This window comes from Gymnodraco acuticeps, unplaced genomic scaffold (genome assembly GCF_902827175.1).
Source record: "Gymnodraco acuticeps unplaced genomic scaffold, fGymAcu1.1, whole genome shotgun sequence".
Classification (NCBI taxonomy): Eukaryota; Metazoa; Chordata; class Actinopteri; order Perciformes; family Bathydraconidae; genus Gymnodraco; species Gymnodraco acuticeps.
The window spans coordinates 748,177-763,748 of NW_022989900.1; the positions used below are offsets into that span (position 1 = coordinate 748,177).

General features: G+C 44.3%; 1 protein-coding gene across 1 annotated transcript in view; it reads right to left on the reverse strand.

Moving 5' to 3' along the window:
* doc2a (double C2-like domains, alpha) overlaps positions 1 to 14,720 on the reverse strand; it is a 185,735-nt gene extending 171,015 nt beyond the window's left edge. The window contains exon 1 of the mRNA XM_034206677.1: positions 14,640 to 14,720. The gene's annotated coding sequence lies outside the window, so the exon portion shown is untranslated. The remainder of the gene's footprint in view (positions 1 to 14,639) is intronic.
* Positions 14,721 to 15,572: the final 852 nt, after the last annotated feature.

Sequence of the window (15,572 nt, forward strand, 5' to 3'; positions counted from 1 at the left end):
TGAGAGGTAACATTTTATTTATGGTATTATTTCCACATATTTCTCTCCATTCTTCCTTCTGCCAATGCGGTGTCGCAGTTTCTCGTCTCTCCCGTTTTTGTGCTTAGTGCGTACGCATGGGTTAGAGTTTGCGTGGAGGACCGCACATTTTCCCGTCAAGTTAGTATTTTATAAATCGCAAACATTGCGTAGAAACTGGCGTACGCCATTTTTTGAGCGTATATCCCTTTATAAATGAGGCCCCAGGCCTCAGAATAGACAGGAAACTATTATTTCCTCCTGAAATGCCTCTCTGACAACCTTGGCATCACTGGCACAGCTCTGTCATGGTTTCAGTTCTATCTATCAACCAGGTCTGTTTGTTAGCATCAGCAGCTCATCCTCCCCCTCGGCCCCAGTCAACCATGGTGTCCCCCAAGGCTCCGTGCTTGGTCCCCTACTTTTCACCATTTACATGCTCCCCCTTGGGATCATACGTCAATTCGGTCTCAATTTCCACTGCTACGCTGACGACACTCAGCTCTATCTCAGCACCTCACCATCCGCCCAGCTCCCTCCACAGTCTTTGGTCAACTGTCTCCATGCCATAAAAACCTGGATGACAGCAAATCTACTCAAACTCAACAGTAAGAAGACTGAGCTCATGGTTGTGGCCCCCAAAGCACTGCTCCGGAAGGTTGGGGATCTCCTCCTCCACATTGACGGCTGTTCCATCTCCCGTCTCCCGAAGTCCGTAACCTGGGTGTCACCCTTGACTCCACTCTCTCATTTCAGTCACACATCAAATCCGTCACTGAGTCTGCCTTCTATCACCTCAGGAACATCTCCCGTCTACGACCATCACTCTCTGATTCCGTGGCCGAGACCCTCATTCATGCATTCGTCTCCTCCCGGTTGGATTACTGCAACAGAGTCCTGTTCGGGGTTCCCAGTAAAGCCCTGGACAGGCTCCAGTATGTGCAGAACTCGGCTGCCAGGGTGCTCACTCACACCAAGCCCTGGCAGCACATCACCCCCACCCTGATCCACCTCCACTGGCTCCCAGTCAAGCACCGTATCACCTATAAACTCCTTCTTCTGACTTACAAATCCCTCCATGCCCTCGCCCCCCAATACCTGTCTGACCTTCTCCGCTACCACACTCCATCCCGGAAGCTAAGATCATCTGGACAGGATCTCCTCTCCACCCCCCGCACAAGGTTGCGGACTTTTGGTGACAGAGCCTTCAGTGTGGCATCCCCCACCCTCTAGAAATCTCTCCCCCCCGAAATCCGCAGCGCCCCAACCCTGGACATTTTCAAAAAAGCCCTCAAAACGCACCTTTTTACCAAGGCTTTCGCCACTGTATAGTTAGTTTAATAGGTTTATTTTCCCACTACTTCCCCCCCCCCACCCCCTTAACCTGTCTGCCTTTTTTCCCCTACTCCCCCCCCCTACCCGACTTGTAAAGCGACCTTGGGTTTCCTGTAAGGCGCTATAAAAATATGATATATTATTATTATTATTACCGTTCTGTTTTAATTGCACAATAAAGTTAGTAGTAATATTTTGTTTTGATATTATTGTTTTATATATTACACTATATATTGTATTAACTAGACCGCTGGGTCATGTTAAGACCATCTTTTCGGTGTTGCTGTGGATTTTTTCCATCGCTTTTGTGTTACAAATATCAAAACAATAACAAAATATATCCGTCGTAAACCCAACCAGAAACAGCAGTATATTTTATTTTGTTAAGACTGTAAACTTGACAGCTTTTTTAACCCAAACCACCTACTGGTTAAAAACGTTATTACACGTTTAGATTAACTGCAATGCAGGTAGATTGTGTTGCTTTTTAATGACTGTTTTAAAATTCCTTTTTCTAATGTCTTTCATTTTTGTAAAGCACTTTTGATGAAAACATTTAAATATTAAGAGTACATACAAAATAGTGGGAAAGTAGAAGGTCAATGATATAAATATAGAATAGAAAATATCAAGAAGATACTCTAAGTGATCTCTACAATAAAACAGTTTAGTGCCTGATATTAAAAAAGATATTAATAGGAGGATGTGCAAAACAGACAAACTAATAAGGCTTTATTTAAACATTAAAGAATACTTTAGGTTAAGGTCTTCTTTTAAATTAAAAAAAAAGCTTTGGGGGTATCTACAGATAAATATTAAGCCTGACAAAGTACTTAAAGTCTAATATATTGCATGGTTTGTTTTGGAACTTGACAATTAACTTTCCTGCAATGTTAACTATGTTGAAGCACTTATTTTAACCGATATTATACATATTTATTATACTTTTATAAGATGTATGTAGATAGAATAAGAAATGTGCAGAATACAACAGTTTAATGGTGGAGGTATACACACATATTGATAGATGTCTTGTAATGCACTGTTGAGGAACCTGTGACCCAAGTTTTTCATTCATTGCATAACTACACTGTAGTTGTGTACATGATATGTCAATAAACCTTAGAAAATCTTGAATTCTTGATAGGGATGTGCAAAATAGCCATTATATACAGTCTTTAATGAACTATTAGTAGAGAATAACGAGTAATGAATATACTTTATAGAGATCTGCAGATAAATGTTTAGTCTTCTCAAGCACCCACAACCAAATATCTTGCCTGATTGTTGGCACTTGACAATCACCTTCACTGAATTTTACTCAGGTGTAACTAAAGTCTGATTTAAGGGTTGTTTATATTTCACATCATTAATCCAAATCTGTAAAGTAACTGAAATAAATGTAGTGGAGGAAAAATACCAGGTTAAAGATCAAATGCAAAGCTTCCAAATATGCTACATTTTTATAGACATTTTGTTTTTAAGACTGTCTGTATTTTTTATTTAATTTAAATCGAGATAATACACCCGAAAAAAAAGCTTTTTATTGATACAAAACTCGACTCAAAGCCGTCTGAATTTCTGACATGTCATTCCCAGCAGCCTCCGCGCGCGTGACGTCATTTGTACAAACAGTCTCTGGGCCAAATATCCCGACTCGGCAGTCTCGTGCGCTGTTCACATGTCAGCGGTATTTTTCGCTCATGACTGGTGCAGAAAACTCTGAATTATATCCGCGAAATCACGCAAAACATGGGTTATTGTTGTGCTTTCGGATGTACGAACGGTGCGGGATCTGGGAGAAGTTTTCCACCACCCCGCCCTTGTGGGCGAGGTTTGTCAATGTATGTGAATCCTGCTGGGGTGATTTGATTTAAACTAAAATAGTCCAGGGGTTTTTGCCATGTTTCGGTCAGATACAGAAAGTCCAGGTTATTGTCTTTAATGAATTCATTCAGAATGTGGCTTTTATTGTGGATGGAGCGTGTGTTGAGCAGGGCTGCTCTGAGGTGACGTTGCATTGGGGGGGGGGGGGGGGGTTGTGTGGACTGTGGGAGTGGAAGGAGATTGGTCAGATTCATGTGTTGTTTGTTGTTATGGCGTAGTGTGGGCGTGTGACAGGACAGAATGGTCGGGATGGAGTGTGGAGACGTGGAATGAAATAAAAACGTACGGCCAGAGCCTCTGTGTGGAGGACGGCGTTTGCGGAGTATTTCATTATCTGCGAGGATGTCCATGCAGTCCGGAGGCAGGCGGTTATTAAAGGAGTAGAGATCTGACAGGGAGTAGAGCGGCGGCACGATCCGGTGAAGTGGCGCTAGCACGGAGCTAGCTCATGCTGGGGACCCGGGCAGCAGAGACCAGGAGCCGGATGACCGTGGAAGAAGGAGCGGTGTGGGTCCAGATAAAATAAGAATTATAATCCACACACAGCATATCAGGAGAATAATTCCAGTGGTTTCCAGAGGAGAATCGTAGGAGGGGCTGACAGCCTGGTGCAGAGCTGGTTAGCTAGCTTGATAGCCACCGGCTGTAGGCGGCAGGGAGAGACGATGTCAGCGGGGAAGCCGGCTGATCGCAGCGGGATGGGAAGACCCACACGAGCCGCGGAGTTGGGGTGGAGACAGAAATGTTAGCTCAGCAGACTTCAGGGAGCCGAGGAGCATCTAGGTAGCAGCCTGCTAGGTCCGATAATGCTAGCTAGCTAGCGGGCTAGGGACCGGTGAGCAGGAAAGAGCCAGCAGGTAGGAGATGACAACACAAAGATCTGTGTAGATTCGATATAGAGATGCTGCTATTTTTGCTGATGACTGACGTTTCAAAAGTAGAGAGCCAGACAGGAGAGGTTCTGATCTGGACTAAAGAACAATATTTGGGGCGGAGGCGCGGCGAACAAACAACGCCAGCACCCTCGGCGACCCGGGAAAAATAATCACCTACAATCAGTTAATACAACTAACGAGTCAAAATACTTTAGTGGTTGGATGTCGACAACATACTCCAGATCTTGGATGGCCTCCGACTCAGAATCAGACATGATAACGAAACTAAATTGTACTATCGGCGGAAGCAGCTGTGAGAGATAAGCCAGGTGGAAATATGTTTGTACACTCTGACGTCACGCGCAGCGCCATCTTGCGGAGACGAGCGTATTTAATGGCTGAGAAATAAATCGTTGGACTTGGTGTTGGGGGTTGAACAAAATAAATATTACGCATTGCCAGACGCATATTATCTGCGATTTTAATATTGCAATATCTTAGATAGTGTTGTAGCTATATGATTTCGATTTTACTGGCAATTATAAAAAAATCTTTGCATTTGATCTTTAACCTTAAAGAAAGCCCTCAGGATTATAAAAGACCCCCATCACCCCAGCCACAAACTGTTCTGTCTGGGGGGGGGGCGGAGTAGGACACGTTCAATTCCTGTGTGGGATAGTGTGCCGCCGATGGGTTTCATTCCATTTCAAAGTGCTGTTTGACGCTCGTGTAAACTTCGCACACTGCCACTCCAACATCCAATCACAGAGCTTGAGGACTAATCACAGGGTTTGTCAAGCAAAGCACATGGTGTAGTCCCAAACGATAGCTGAGGATTCTGGGTAGTGTAGTGTCTTCGGCCATCTTAAACTCCGAAAAAATATTTGTTTCTCCGAATCGAAGGGGGAAAATACAAAAGCATTGTACACAATTCAAACCAATCAATGTTGTGTAATTAACAAGGATAATCTGGTGTTTTTGAGTTGATGAGTAGTGCAGATATCACTGTAAAATCAATTGACAGTAAGGAGGATACTTACGTGCGGGAGTAAAATCCTCTGTTATCCAAAGGGAATGGACGCTCACATTGCCTTTAACTGCCGCCGACATGGACCGATGCGGTGCTTCCCTGAGCGTGAAATACCGCCGCCGATGGGAATATATTGCAATCAGTTGAAAGCTCTTTGCGTCCCTTTATGAAGCTGAAGGAGACTCGGCGCGTCACAACTGCACGCCAAAGGACCCTGACCAAGCGTCGCTATTGGACTATCAGGGAGTGAGACTGTGTTGGATCAGTCGCTTAGCATAGCAAAGTACATTTCCCTAAACTGCTGAATAAGAAGTTGCAAATCTGAAGCTAGGTTACACATTGCAATATTCTCTAAACTTTGTTTCCAAAAATATGCAAAAGTTAAGATGTTGTAAACATTTAATATAAAAAATGTGATTTCCAAAAATTCATCCATCTATCTTCTACCGCTTATCCGGGGTATGGGAACCCATACCAAGTGCCCGAAACACCTCCACTGGCTCCTTTCTACTAAAGGAGAAGCAGCTTTATTCTCCTTCCTGGAGGACTAAAATCCTCACCCTAACCCCAAGGGAGATGCCAGCCACCCTCCGGAGGAAACCATCCACTTGTATCGTTCTTTGACCATAGGTGCAGGTAGGAGCAAAGATGGACAGGTATTTTCAATAAACCAATAACTAGAATGTTCTATCAATATGTCTCCTAACTTTGAATTTGTTCTTATTATTCATCACTTCATTGAGTGCATTTATTTATAGTGGGTGTTTCAGGTGTAGAGTTGCTGTGTTCATGTTTAATTCATGCAGCAGTGTTTATCAGCGGGAACATTCTCCCTCTTGAAAGTGAAACGTGGAGTTCGTCCAGTGACTGATGTTCAGTCTCTGTGGGATTACTGTGAGATTCAGCAGTGGAGTGTTAAGCTGAGGGGAAAGCACTGTGGTGTGTATGCTAATGAAGACATGAAATGCATCCTCACCCCCCGTCTATCTCACCTGACACTCACTCATCCTTTCTCTTTGTCTCCCCCCCTCTCTGTATCTCCCCGCTTTAATGTCATCTCTCCTGTCTGCAGACATGTCTCCATGTTTCTCTCTGCATTACTCCATGAGTCCTCTTCCTCTGAACACTGACTGACAGCTGTGAGAGGGATGGGTGAGGAAAGGGTGAGGAGAAGTGGTTAAAGGATCACATCCTCACATATCGTGCCAGTACTTGAATATTACTCGAAGCGGCCAGAAATCATATTTTGCTTGAAATTAGCATTATCAAGTTAATGTTGATTGCACAATGTAATGGCTTTAGAATAATGATCCCATCAGCGTTTAGACTGGGTCCCTTTCAGCCTCGGTTCACAATGCAATATATAGTAGTTAGTGACTCGCAAAAATACAAGGGATGCAGATACAAACAGGAGCTGTAAACCAGTCTAGTACAGTGCTCACTAAGATTGGATGACTTTGATAAATCCATCACAAAATTCGGCAGGGCATAAACAAATAAAACAATTAAAGAGGTGACATCAGACCTAGGTTACATTTTATGCAAACATCATGAGAAATAGACCAGTAAAGTCAGGTCTGTATTAAATGTTTAAGGGGCAGGTATAGTAGCATTGCTAGTATCTCGGAGTGTCACGTAGAAACTGATGCCCTCCTATGCAAAACTCTGAAAGGTTGGAAAAGATTACATGTATCAACCTAAAGTTAGTTGAAAAGTGTTGGTCTGCACCATGGATGTATAGAGTGGTGCTGTAATGAGTCCTAAGATCCGGAAAATTATTAGCATTTTTCCACTTCCAGTTTCGTTGTCTCAATGTTTGTTTGAAAGTGTTTGTGGTTAGAAGCCTGAAATAAGGTCTGTGATTAAAACAAGTTTAGGAGATCTTCACATTTTGCTCCACGACATTAGATACTCGTGAAGGTCCGAAGCTTCAAAGGGTCATAAAAACCTCGGTTGCTAACAAGTGACTAAATAAACCACTAAACGCCATCTGTCACGGTTTGTGCAGGAAGCAGGACCCAAATGCAGATTAAAGTGACAAAAACTAGCTCCTTTATTTCAAGGCTCAACTATAACAAATACAGAACAGAACACTCACCGCAGACCAAGTCAAAACACAAGACGAACCGACAAAGACAGATGGAAAAACCAGAACTTAAATACACCCAGGACTAATCAAACAAACACGAGACAGGTGAGGAGGTAGGAGAAAACACAGAGGCACCAGGTGAACACAATCGGGTAATCAGGTAGGGAAAACAGACAGAAAGCAACAGGCAGGAAACGGGGGTGAACAATTTACAAAATAAAACAGGAAACCCAAAGATAGAAAAAGACAAGACAAAACAACAACACAGACAGATCGTGACAGTACCCCCCCCTCAAGGGACGGATCCCAGACGTCCCAAAACAAAACTACAAAAGTCCAAAACCTTAAGCAGGGTGGGTGGAGGGGGTCCGGAGGAGGGACGCATCACTAAGCCACCAGGGTGGGTGGAGGGGGTCTGGAGGACGGGCTTGGGCTGACAGCCCAGGGGCACGGCAGAGGACCAGGAAGGGGTCTCGGGCGGACGGCCCGGGGGCAAGGCAGAGGACCAGGAAGGGGTCTCGGGCGGACGGCCCGGGGGCAAGGCAGAGTCCAAAATGGGGGTTATGGAGGGGCGAAGGCCACCGCGGGCGAACTCAGGGGGCCGAGCATGAGGGCGAGGACTGCGGCCGGAAAAGTCAGGGGGCCGAGCATGAGGGCGAGGACCGCGGCCGGAAGAGTCAGGGCGGCGGGGCCTCCAACGAGACGGGACAAAGGGTTGGCAGGACCCCCGGCAGGAGAGTAGTCGGCGGGACCTCCAACGAGACGGGACAAGGAGCTGGCAGGACCCCCGGCAGGAGAGTAGACGGCGGGACCTCCAACGGGACAGGACAAGGGGTTGGCAGGACCCCCGGCAGGAGAGTAGTCGGCGGAACCTCCAACGGGACAGGACTTGAGAAGGGATTTGAGATTTGAGAAGGGACTAGGGAAGGGACTAAAGGAGGGACTGGAGATGGGACTAGAGATGGGACTAGAGAAGGGACTAGAGAGGGGACCAGAGATGGGACTAGAGAGGGACTAGAGGAGGGACTAGAGAAGGGAACTCGAGAGGGGACTCGCGAGGGGAACTAGAGAGGGGACTAAAGGAGGGACTAAAGGAGGGACTAGAGGGGGGACTAAAGGAGGGAACTCGAGAGGGAACTGGAGAGGAGACTTGAGAGGGGACTCGGGTAGGAACTTGAGAGGTGACTAGAGAGGGGACTCGAGAAGGGACTCGAGAGGGGACCCGAAAGGGAACTCGAGAGGGGACTCGGGTAGGAACTGGAAAGGGGACTCGAGAGGGAACTTGTGTCGGTCGGTACGCCGACAGGACATGGGGAGCTGGCGTCGTCTGGGGAGCCAGCAGGAGACGAGGTGCTGGAGTCGGCCGGTACTCCGACAAGACTCGGGGAGCTGGCGTCGGCTGGGGAGCCAGCAGGAGACGAGGTGCTGGAGTCGGCCGGTACGCCGACAAGACTCGGGGAGCTGGCGTCGGCTGGGGAGCCAGCAGAAGACGAGGTGCTGGAGTCGGCCGGTACGCCGACAAGACTCGGGGAGCTGGCGTCGGCTGGGGAGCCAGCCCTGTAGCCGAAACTGGAGTCGAGCCCATGGCTTCCAGGGCCGGTACTGAAGCCGGAACCATGGCTGCTGGGGCCGGAACCATGGCTGCGGGGGTCGGAATTGAAGCCAGAACCATGGCTGTAAGGTCCGGTTCTGGAGCCGGAAACATGGCTGTAAGGTCCGGTTCTGGAGCCGGAAACATGGCTGTAAGGTCCGGTTCTGGAGCCGGAAACATGGCTGTAAGGTCCGGTTCTGGAGCCGGAAACATGGCTGTAAGGTCCGGTTCTGGAGCCGGAAACATGGCTGTAAGGTCCGGTTCTGAAGCCGGAAACATGACTGCTGGGCAAGGAACCGGAACACGGATCCATGGCTGTGTGGGGTGGTACTGGAGCACGGTACCATGGCTATGTGGGATGGTACTGGAGCACGGAACCATGGCTGCTGGGTCCGGCACTGGAGCCGGAACCATGGCGGTTGGGGCCTGTAATGGAGCCGGAACCATGGCTGCTGGGGCTCGGGCTGCTAGCCTGGCCTTGCGACGACTCCTCTTAGCAGCCTCCTGAATACTCCGTGGACCTCCATAAGCCTGACGAGTTCCGGAATACGACTCCTGGACAGGAGCAGGAACTGGGGCAGAAGCACTGGCTGACTCCAGACGGACCACACCGAGACGTTTGTAGTCAGCAGGCTGGAAATCACACACCCAGAGGAAGTTCAAAATCCAGCCAGGCAAGAACTTCACCAAGTCTGGTTTCTCCATAGCCAACCGGTGCGCCTCTACCAGAGCGGCCTCCCTCTGCCGAACACTGGACGCTCCACTCCACCAATCACAGCAGCAAGCCAAACCAAAGGAAAAATGCTGTAGCTCCATCTCAAATGGATCATCTGCTGGGTCCATTTCTGGTCGGTTCGTTCTGTCACGGTTTGTGCAGGAAGCAGGACCCAAATGCAGATTAAAGTGACAAAAACTAGCTCCTTTATTTCAAGGCTCAACTATAACAAATACAGAACAGAACACTCACCGCAGACCAAGTCAAAACACAAGACGAACCGACAAAGACAGACGGAAAAACCAGAACTTAAATACACCCAGGACTCATCAAACAAGCACGAGATAGGTGAGGAGGTAGGAGAAAACACAGAGGCACCAGGTGAACACAATCGGGTAATCAGGGAGGGAAAACAGACAGAAAGCAACAGGCAGGAAACGGGGGTGAACAATTTACAAAATAAAACAGGAAACCCAAAGATAGAAAAAGACAAGACAAAATAACAACACAGACAGATCGTGACACCATCCACCTTTAGCTTAGCGGTGGTGATGTGCAGCCATGCTACCGGCATGTAGTTTGTGTATAACATTACATTAGCTTTTTATTTCTGCAAATTACATTTACAGTACCTGTCCGAAATGTCAAAGTAGTTTTAAAATATGGAGATTATCCTGCTGAACAAAAACATGGTACGTATCATAAACGTTAGCTACAAAGCTAATTTTCTGCAGTCTACAGAAATCCAATGAGGGAATCCCATTGTTTTTTGTATTTTTGACGCTAACTTCCAGGTCAGTTTACAAAAATACTTCATGCGGCAATCCATCGGATCCTTGGGGTCCATAGAGTATGTGCACTGCACTTACGTTTTCCTGAAGCCCCGCCTCCAATCCACTGCCTCACGGCCTGTCTTGGCTCAACATTTTAGACCCTAATGATTTAAATAAGGGCTATTTGAAGGGTTCATACTAGGTAGTTCATCTACGTAAACAAGAAATCTGCTGATTTACAGACATCTCTCTTCCATATGTCACGGACTGACACCAAGTGTAGTACCACCGTTTGTCCACTTCAATACATTTGCATCAAGGCCTGACTAACTTCCTGGGGGCTTGGTCAGGACATCACTATATGCAGCATGCTGGCAGGTCGATGCGATACAATACGCATGGAGCCTTCGAGCTTTACCAAAAACACGTGATGATGCCATTTTGACAAGTGCACTTTATGAATCCCAATGTGTCATTTAGAAGGTTTTCTATGTCTTTATTTGAAAGGGACAGTGGATGTTAATAAATATCAGCATTAAGTTCAAGATGTCAAAAAGCTAGTGAGCTCAAATTTACATCCGTAGTCCAGAGAGAGGTATCAGTAAAAGTAACACTACAAGTCACAATTTGTTCATATCCCAACATCCATGAAAACAACAGCCATTTATGCCTAAAATAACTTTTACCCAATCTGTAATATAACAGTATTGATATTCTATCTGTAACCTTTATAATTAGATACATTTTTGGAACCTAATTTTGGTGACGCCTGCACCATAATACTGCAAAATCCATCTGACGGGGGATTTAGGGATTCTGTGAGTGATTTCTACTCCTTCAAGATTTCATTTTAGTTGAAGACGTATTACATGAATACAAATTAATATTACTCATGCATTTCAGCATGCACCAACACATTGGACAGGTTGTTGGTGATAATTAGTTTAGTTATAAACAGTAATTGTCCACAGAGAGCTGACAGACACTGCTCTGTTTGGTTCAATGGATAATTAACCACAGGTGTTGCAGAAAACACAGGAAAAAAAATATAGAATTTAATTCACTTCTCCTGCCAAACCTTTCTCTGTCCCTGGGATTTAAAAACCCCTCCAGTCACAAAAACAGCGCATTACAATTCACACCAAGCAACAGCTGCATATAAATCAATACAGAGACCCATAGCTGATGGTACCGGCTGCTGAGAGAAAGGGAGAAAGTGTCAAAAGAATTTTCTGAGAAAAACAATAAACAACAAGGCAATGTTAAAATGCCTCTGCCTGATTATTGTTTAATATATCGTCTTTAAATATGTTGTATTAGTATTTAGTGGTGGAATGTAACAAATTATATATTTGCCTAGTGTAGTTTTGAGTCTAAACGTCATCACGCCAAACATTAGCCGCTTTTAGCTTAGCGGTGGTGACGTGAGATCATGTGACTGTCAAGCAGTACCTTAATGTTAGCTTTGGAGATTGCATTAACGCTTCAAAAATCATAAAAGTGGTGTTAATATGTGGGAATGATCCTGCTGAAAAATGTGTAAGTATGATAAACATGTATAGCGTTTTATCTGCAATAATCCAGAAACCAATGGAAAAGTCCTATTGGATTTTTGTGAACCAGCGAGATGCTAAATTCAGAGTCGCCTACAAAAATATGAAAATACCACTTTATACAGTCAAAATAAATGACTGCAGTTCACTGAATCGCCACTTAAGGCTGGCTTTAAAAAGGTAGTCAATTTCAAATTGTAAATGCCCAAATGTAAGAAATAAACACAACATACTTTAGCTTTTGGTACTATAAAGACATTCAGCAGAAAGTCCTTCTGTACTTTCACTTTCATATAAAAGACTATTGATGCACTCTAAGATGTTATTGCTTTTTTCTTTATGTTTGTTGTTTTGGTGTCTTAACCAGCTTAGCCCTGAGCCTGTTTTTCAGGTCTCAGGCTCGAAAATGACATTCCCAGAACAAATGACCATATCTTCCCTTCTAAAAGGGTTAAATTATTCATCTTTTTTCTCAAAGTAATGATAACCCTGTGAGTTGGATGTAGAAAAGTCAGAATCAATATAGATGTTTTTTTATTTTAAAGAGAATTCAGATTGAACATAGTAAAAAACTGTAAATTATAGTGTCCGTCCAAAAATTATTTTTTACTTATAGTGAAAACTACCCTTGGATGATGGTAAGGTAGACTAAAAGCTTTAGGAATCCAAAGTACAACATATAATAAGTACCCTGTATCAAGATTGATGCAAAACAAGTGACATTTGACCTTTTTAGAGAGGTTTAGCAAAACAAACTCCACCTCTGAGGTGATTTGGGTGGAAATGGGGGTTTTACCGTTTCTCTGGAACCCATTGGTCGATTTTGGTGATTGACATCTCTTTCTGACCGTTAGAGCCAATAGAATCAATGGGGAATCTCCCCACTCACACACATGGTAAAACAAAAAGGTGGGGGCTTTGCCCACTCAGTTTTGCATGAGAGTGAACCTATCTCTCGCTCTGACATCTGAAAACCGAAAAGCAGTTTTATTGCTCATGGATTATCAGAAATCATTTCAAAGGGACACAGACACATTGGATTATCCTATGGATTAACTTTAGCAGCATTTTTATCGTTTTAATGCCATTGAAGACCACTTTTGACCAGACTACGACACAGGTGAGCCATGTTAGCGTTTTAGCTACCTAGCGGCGCATGTTTTGATGTCTGTTCTTGTTATTACCTCCGCAAGTTCGTATAATTGAGTGATAATGAGGGTACCCTTCGATTCTGTGTCACCTCACGATGTGAAAAGATGGGTTGGATGTGCACCAAAGATAAATAATAAGGTTTTGTGAGTGAATTTCGGTGCAGTCATCTGTTAGCATTTTTCGCTCGTTGCTAATTCAGAGGCTCAGCATTAGCATTGTGGGTTGTTTTTTTTAAACAAATTAAAATGATCAGTTAGATGAGTTTCTTCCCGTTACATGGATATAAAACATTCATAGTTTATTAACTTAACATGCCCTCAGACACTGTTTCCTGCAAGATGTTGCGGCAGTACCCCGGTACCGGGGTCTCTCGAGCTTAACAGGTTTTAAAGGCACCAAAACGAACTGTAAACACTTTATCAAGTAGTTTAGTAGCTGGTCTTGTCATGATTTTGTGTTTTTGTTGCCTGTTTTATTTTGAAATGCCTTTTCTCCTTGTGTCTTGTCTGGTTTTACTTCCTGTGTATTCCCGCCAGATAGTCTGATTGTGTCTATCTGCTGCCCCTGTGTTTAACCCCCTCCCCTCCAGCAGTGTCTTGTCTCTGTGATTGGTCTATAGGCCTGTCTTCCCTTTAGTTCTTTTCCAGTTTGTTGTATTTTTTCCCGTCTGTTTTCCCTGCGGTACAACCTGTGTTCCTTATCCTGTTCCTCGTGCCCCCTGGTATACCTGTTCAATGCTAGTGGAATACGTTTATACTGTTGACTTACTTTTATTACAACATTTTACAACATCTTTACATTATAATACATAATACATTGTATTTTCCTCTGGTTAAACAGTTCTAGTTGGATTGTTTGCAAACGTAGCCTATCAGTTTTATTTAAGAAACCTTGCCCTGTAAATATTGTGTATTACATATATTCTATGAGAAAATGGCCCCACTCAACCAACAGTTGTACATAATCAGCCAAACAGATAATTTTAATGAATCCGGAAATACGTAACAATTAAGCTGATTTATGACTAAAAGCCACTGTTAGGACTTTTAGGACTGCTTCCTAACTGTAGTGGAGGAACTTTATTTGCCTCTAAATATAGTAAATTCAGACATGTATTATCTCAGGATAAACCCCTTTAGATGTTTTTATGGCGCAAATAAAATACACTTACCAAACAATGACAAAAACCGACTAAATGACCACACAAAAAGAGAAAAAGCATATCACAATCAAGACAATAAAATACAACATAATAAAGGTAAAACAAACAACCAAATACCTGAAGCAATTGTAAAAAGGCTGAATCTATAAATTAAGATAAGATAACAAACATAGCATTTTGTTTTAAGACGAGAAAACAATTTTGGTCAATTTTTCCAATCGGAAGTATAAAATGAACAGGAAAAGCACTGAAAAGTAAAGTGCATTACAATGTGCAGTATTTGAGTAGAAGAACTACTTCCCACTGCTGAATTGCACATATAACATTCGAGAACGGAGATAAAGGAGGAGACATATAAATAAAAGAAAAGCAAATTCCTCTGACAAGTGATCTAAAAGAGGAAAAGAATAGCGGTAAAAGAGCAGAAATCCCTCCAGCTGACAATAAAACATGCCTTACCTTTGAATGTGGAGTGGAGCAGATTCCTACACAAACAGGTGGATGTGAGGGGTCCGCACTAACAGGTGGAGAGAGAGAGGCAGCGAGCAGTGAGAGAGGAAGGGTGGGGGGGGAGAGAGGGAGGGAGATCTCCCTGTGATAGATTTGGAATTTGTAACCCTTTCTCTGCCTCTTCTCCTGCCTCGTTTTCTCCGATTCCCTGCGTTTAATATCCTCTTCCCTGAGCCTCACATTCATCTGAAATGTCAACAGTGGTGCTTTAATCACACTACACATGTATTAGATTAAGTCTCCCTCACTTCTCCCTCCCCCCCCCCCCCCCCCCCTCCCCCCCCGGCTGCAGATTGCGGGAGGGGGAGACAGAAAATAATGTGCCAACAAGCAGCATCTGTCTCCTTCTTCCTGTGTGTAATTTGTGTGTAATGATGCCTAATGATACATGTGTGCATCCAACACACAGATAATCACACTGTTGTTGTTTTTTTTTACTACTCTTTTCTCAGGAAAGGGTGTAGATCATCTGGACCTCAATCCATTCTTCCTCCACCCGCCTACCCCCCTCTTCTTATTGTTTTACTTTTTGAATCCTTTTGCTCCTCTTGTTCTTCTTCCATGTTCAGACGGATAGGTGTCCCTGGAGTGAAGGAACCCCTCGTTAAAAGAAAGAAAAAAAAATTATTCCTCTTCCTCTCTGCATCCCATCATCCCATCCACCCACACACTCCTCTCTCCACCCATGTGAAATGTACGGGAACCCTGTCTTTTTTTATTCATTTTTCATCCGTTCCATCTCAAGTCTAACATGATATAAGAGCCCTGCAGGCCAGCGCAGTGATGAATAAAAAACAAGAAATAACCTGCTGCTGCGGTGTAGGCTTTCTTCGCTTTTAAACCCAGATGGAGCACTTCTCCACCAGCTAATGGCCCTTGGAG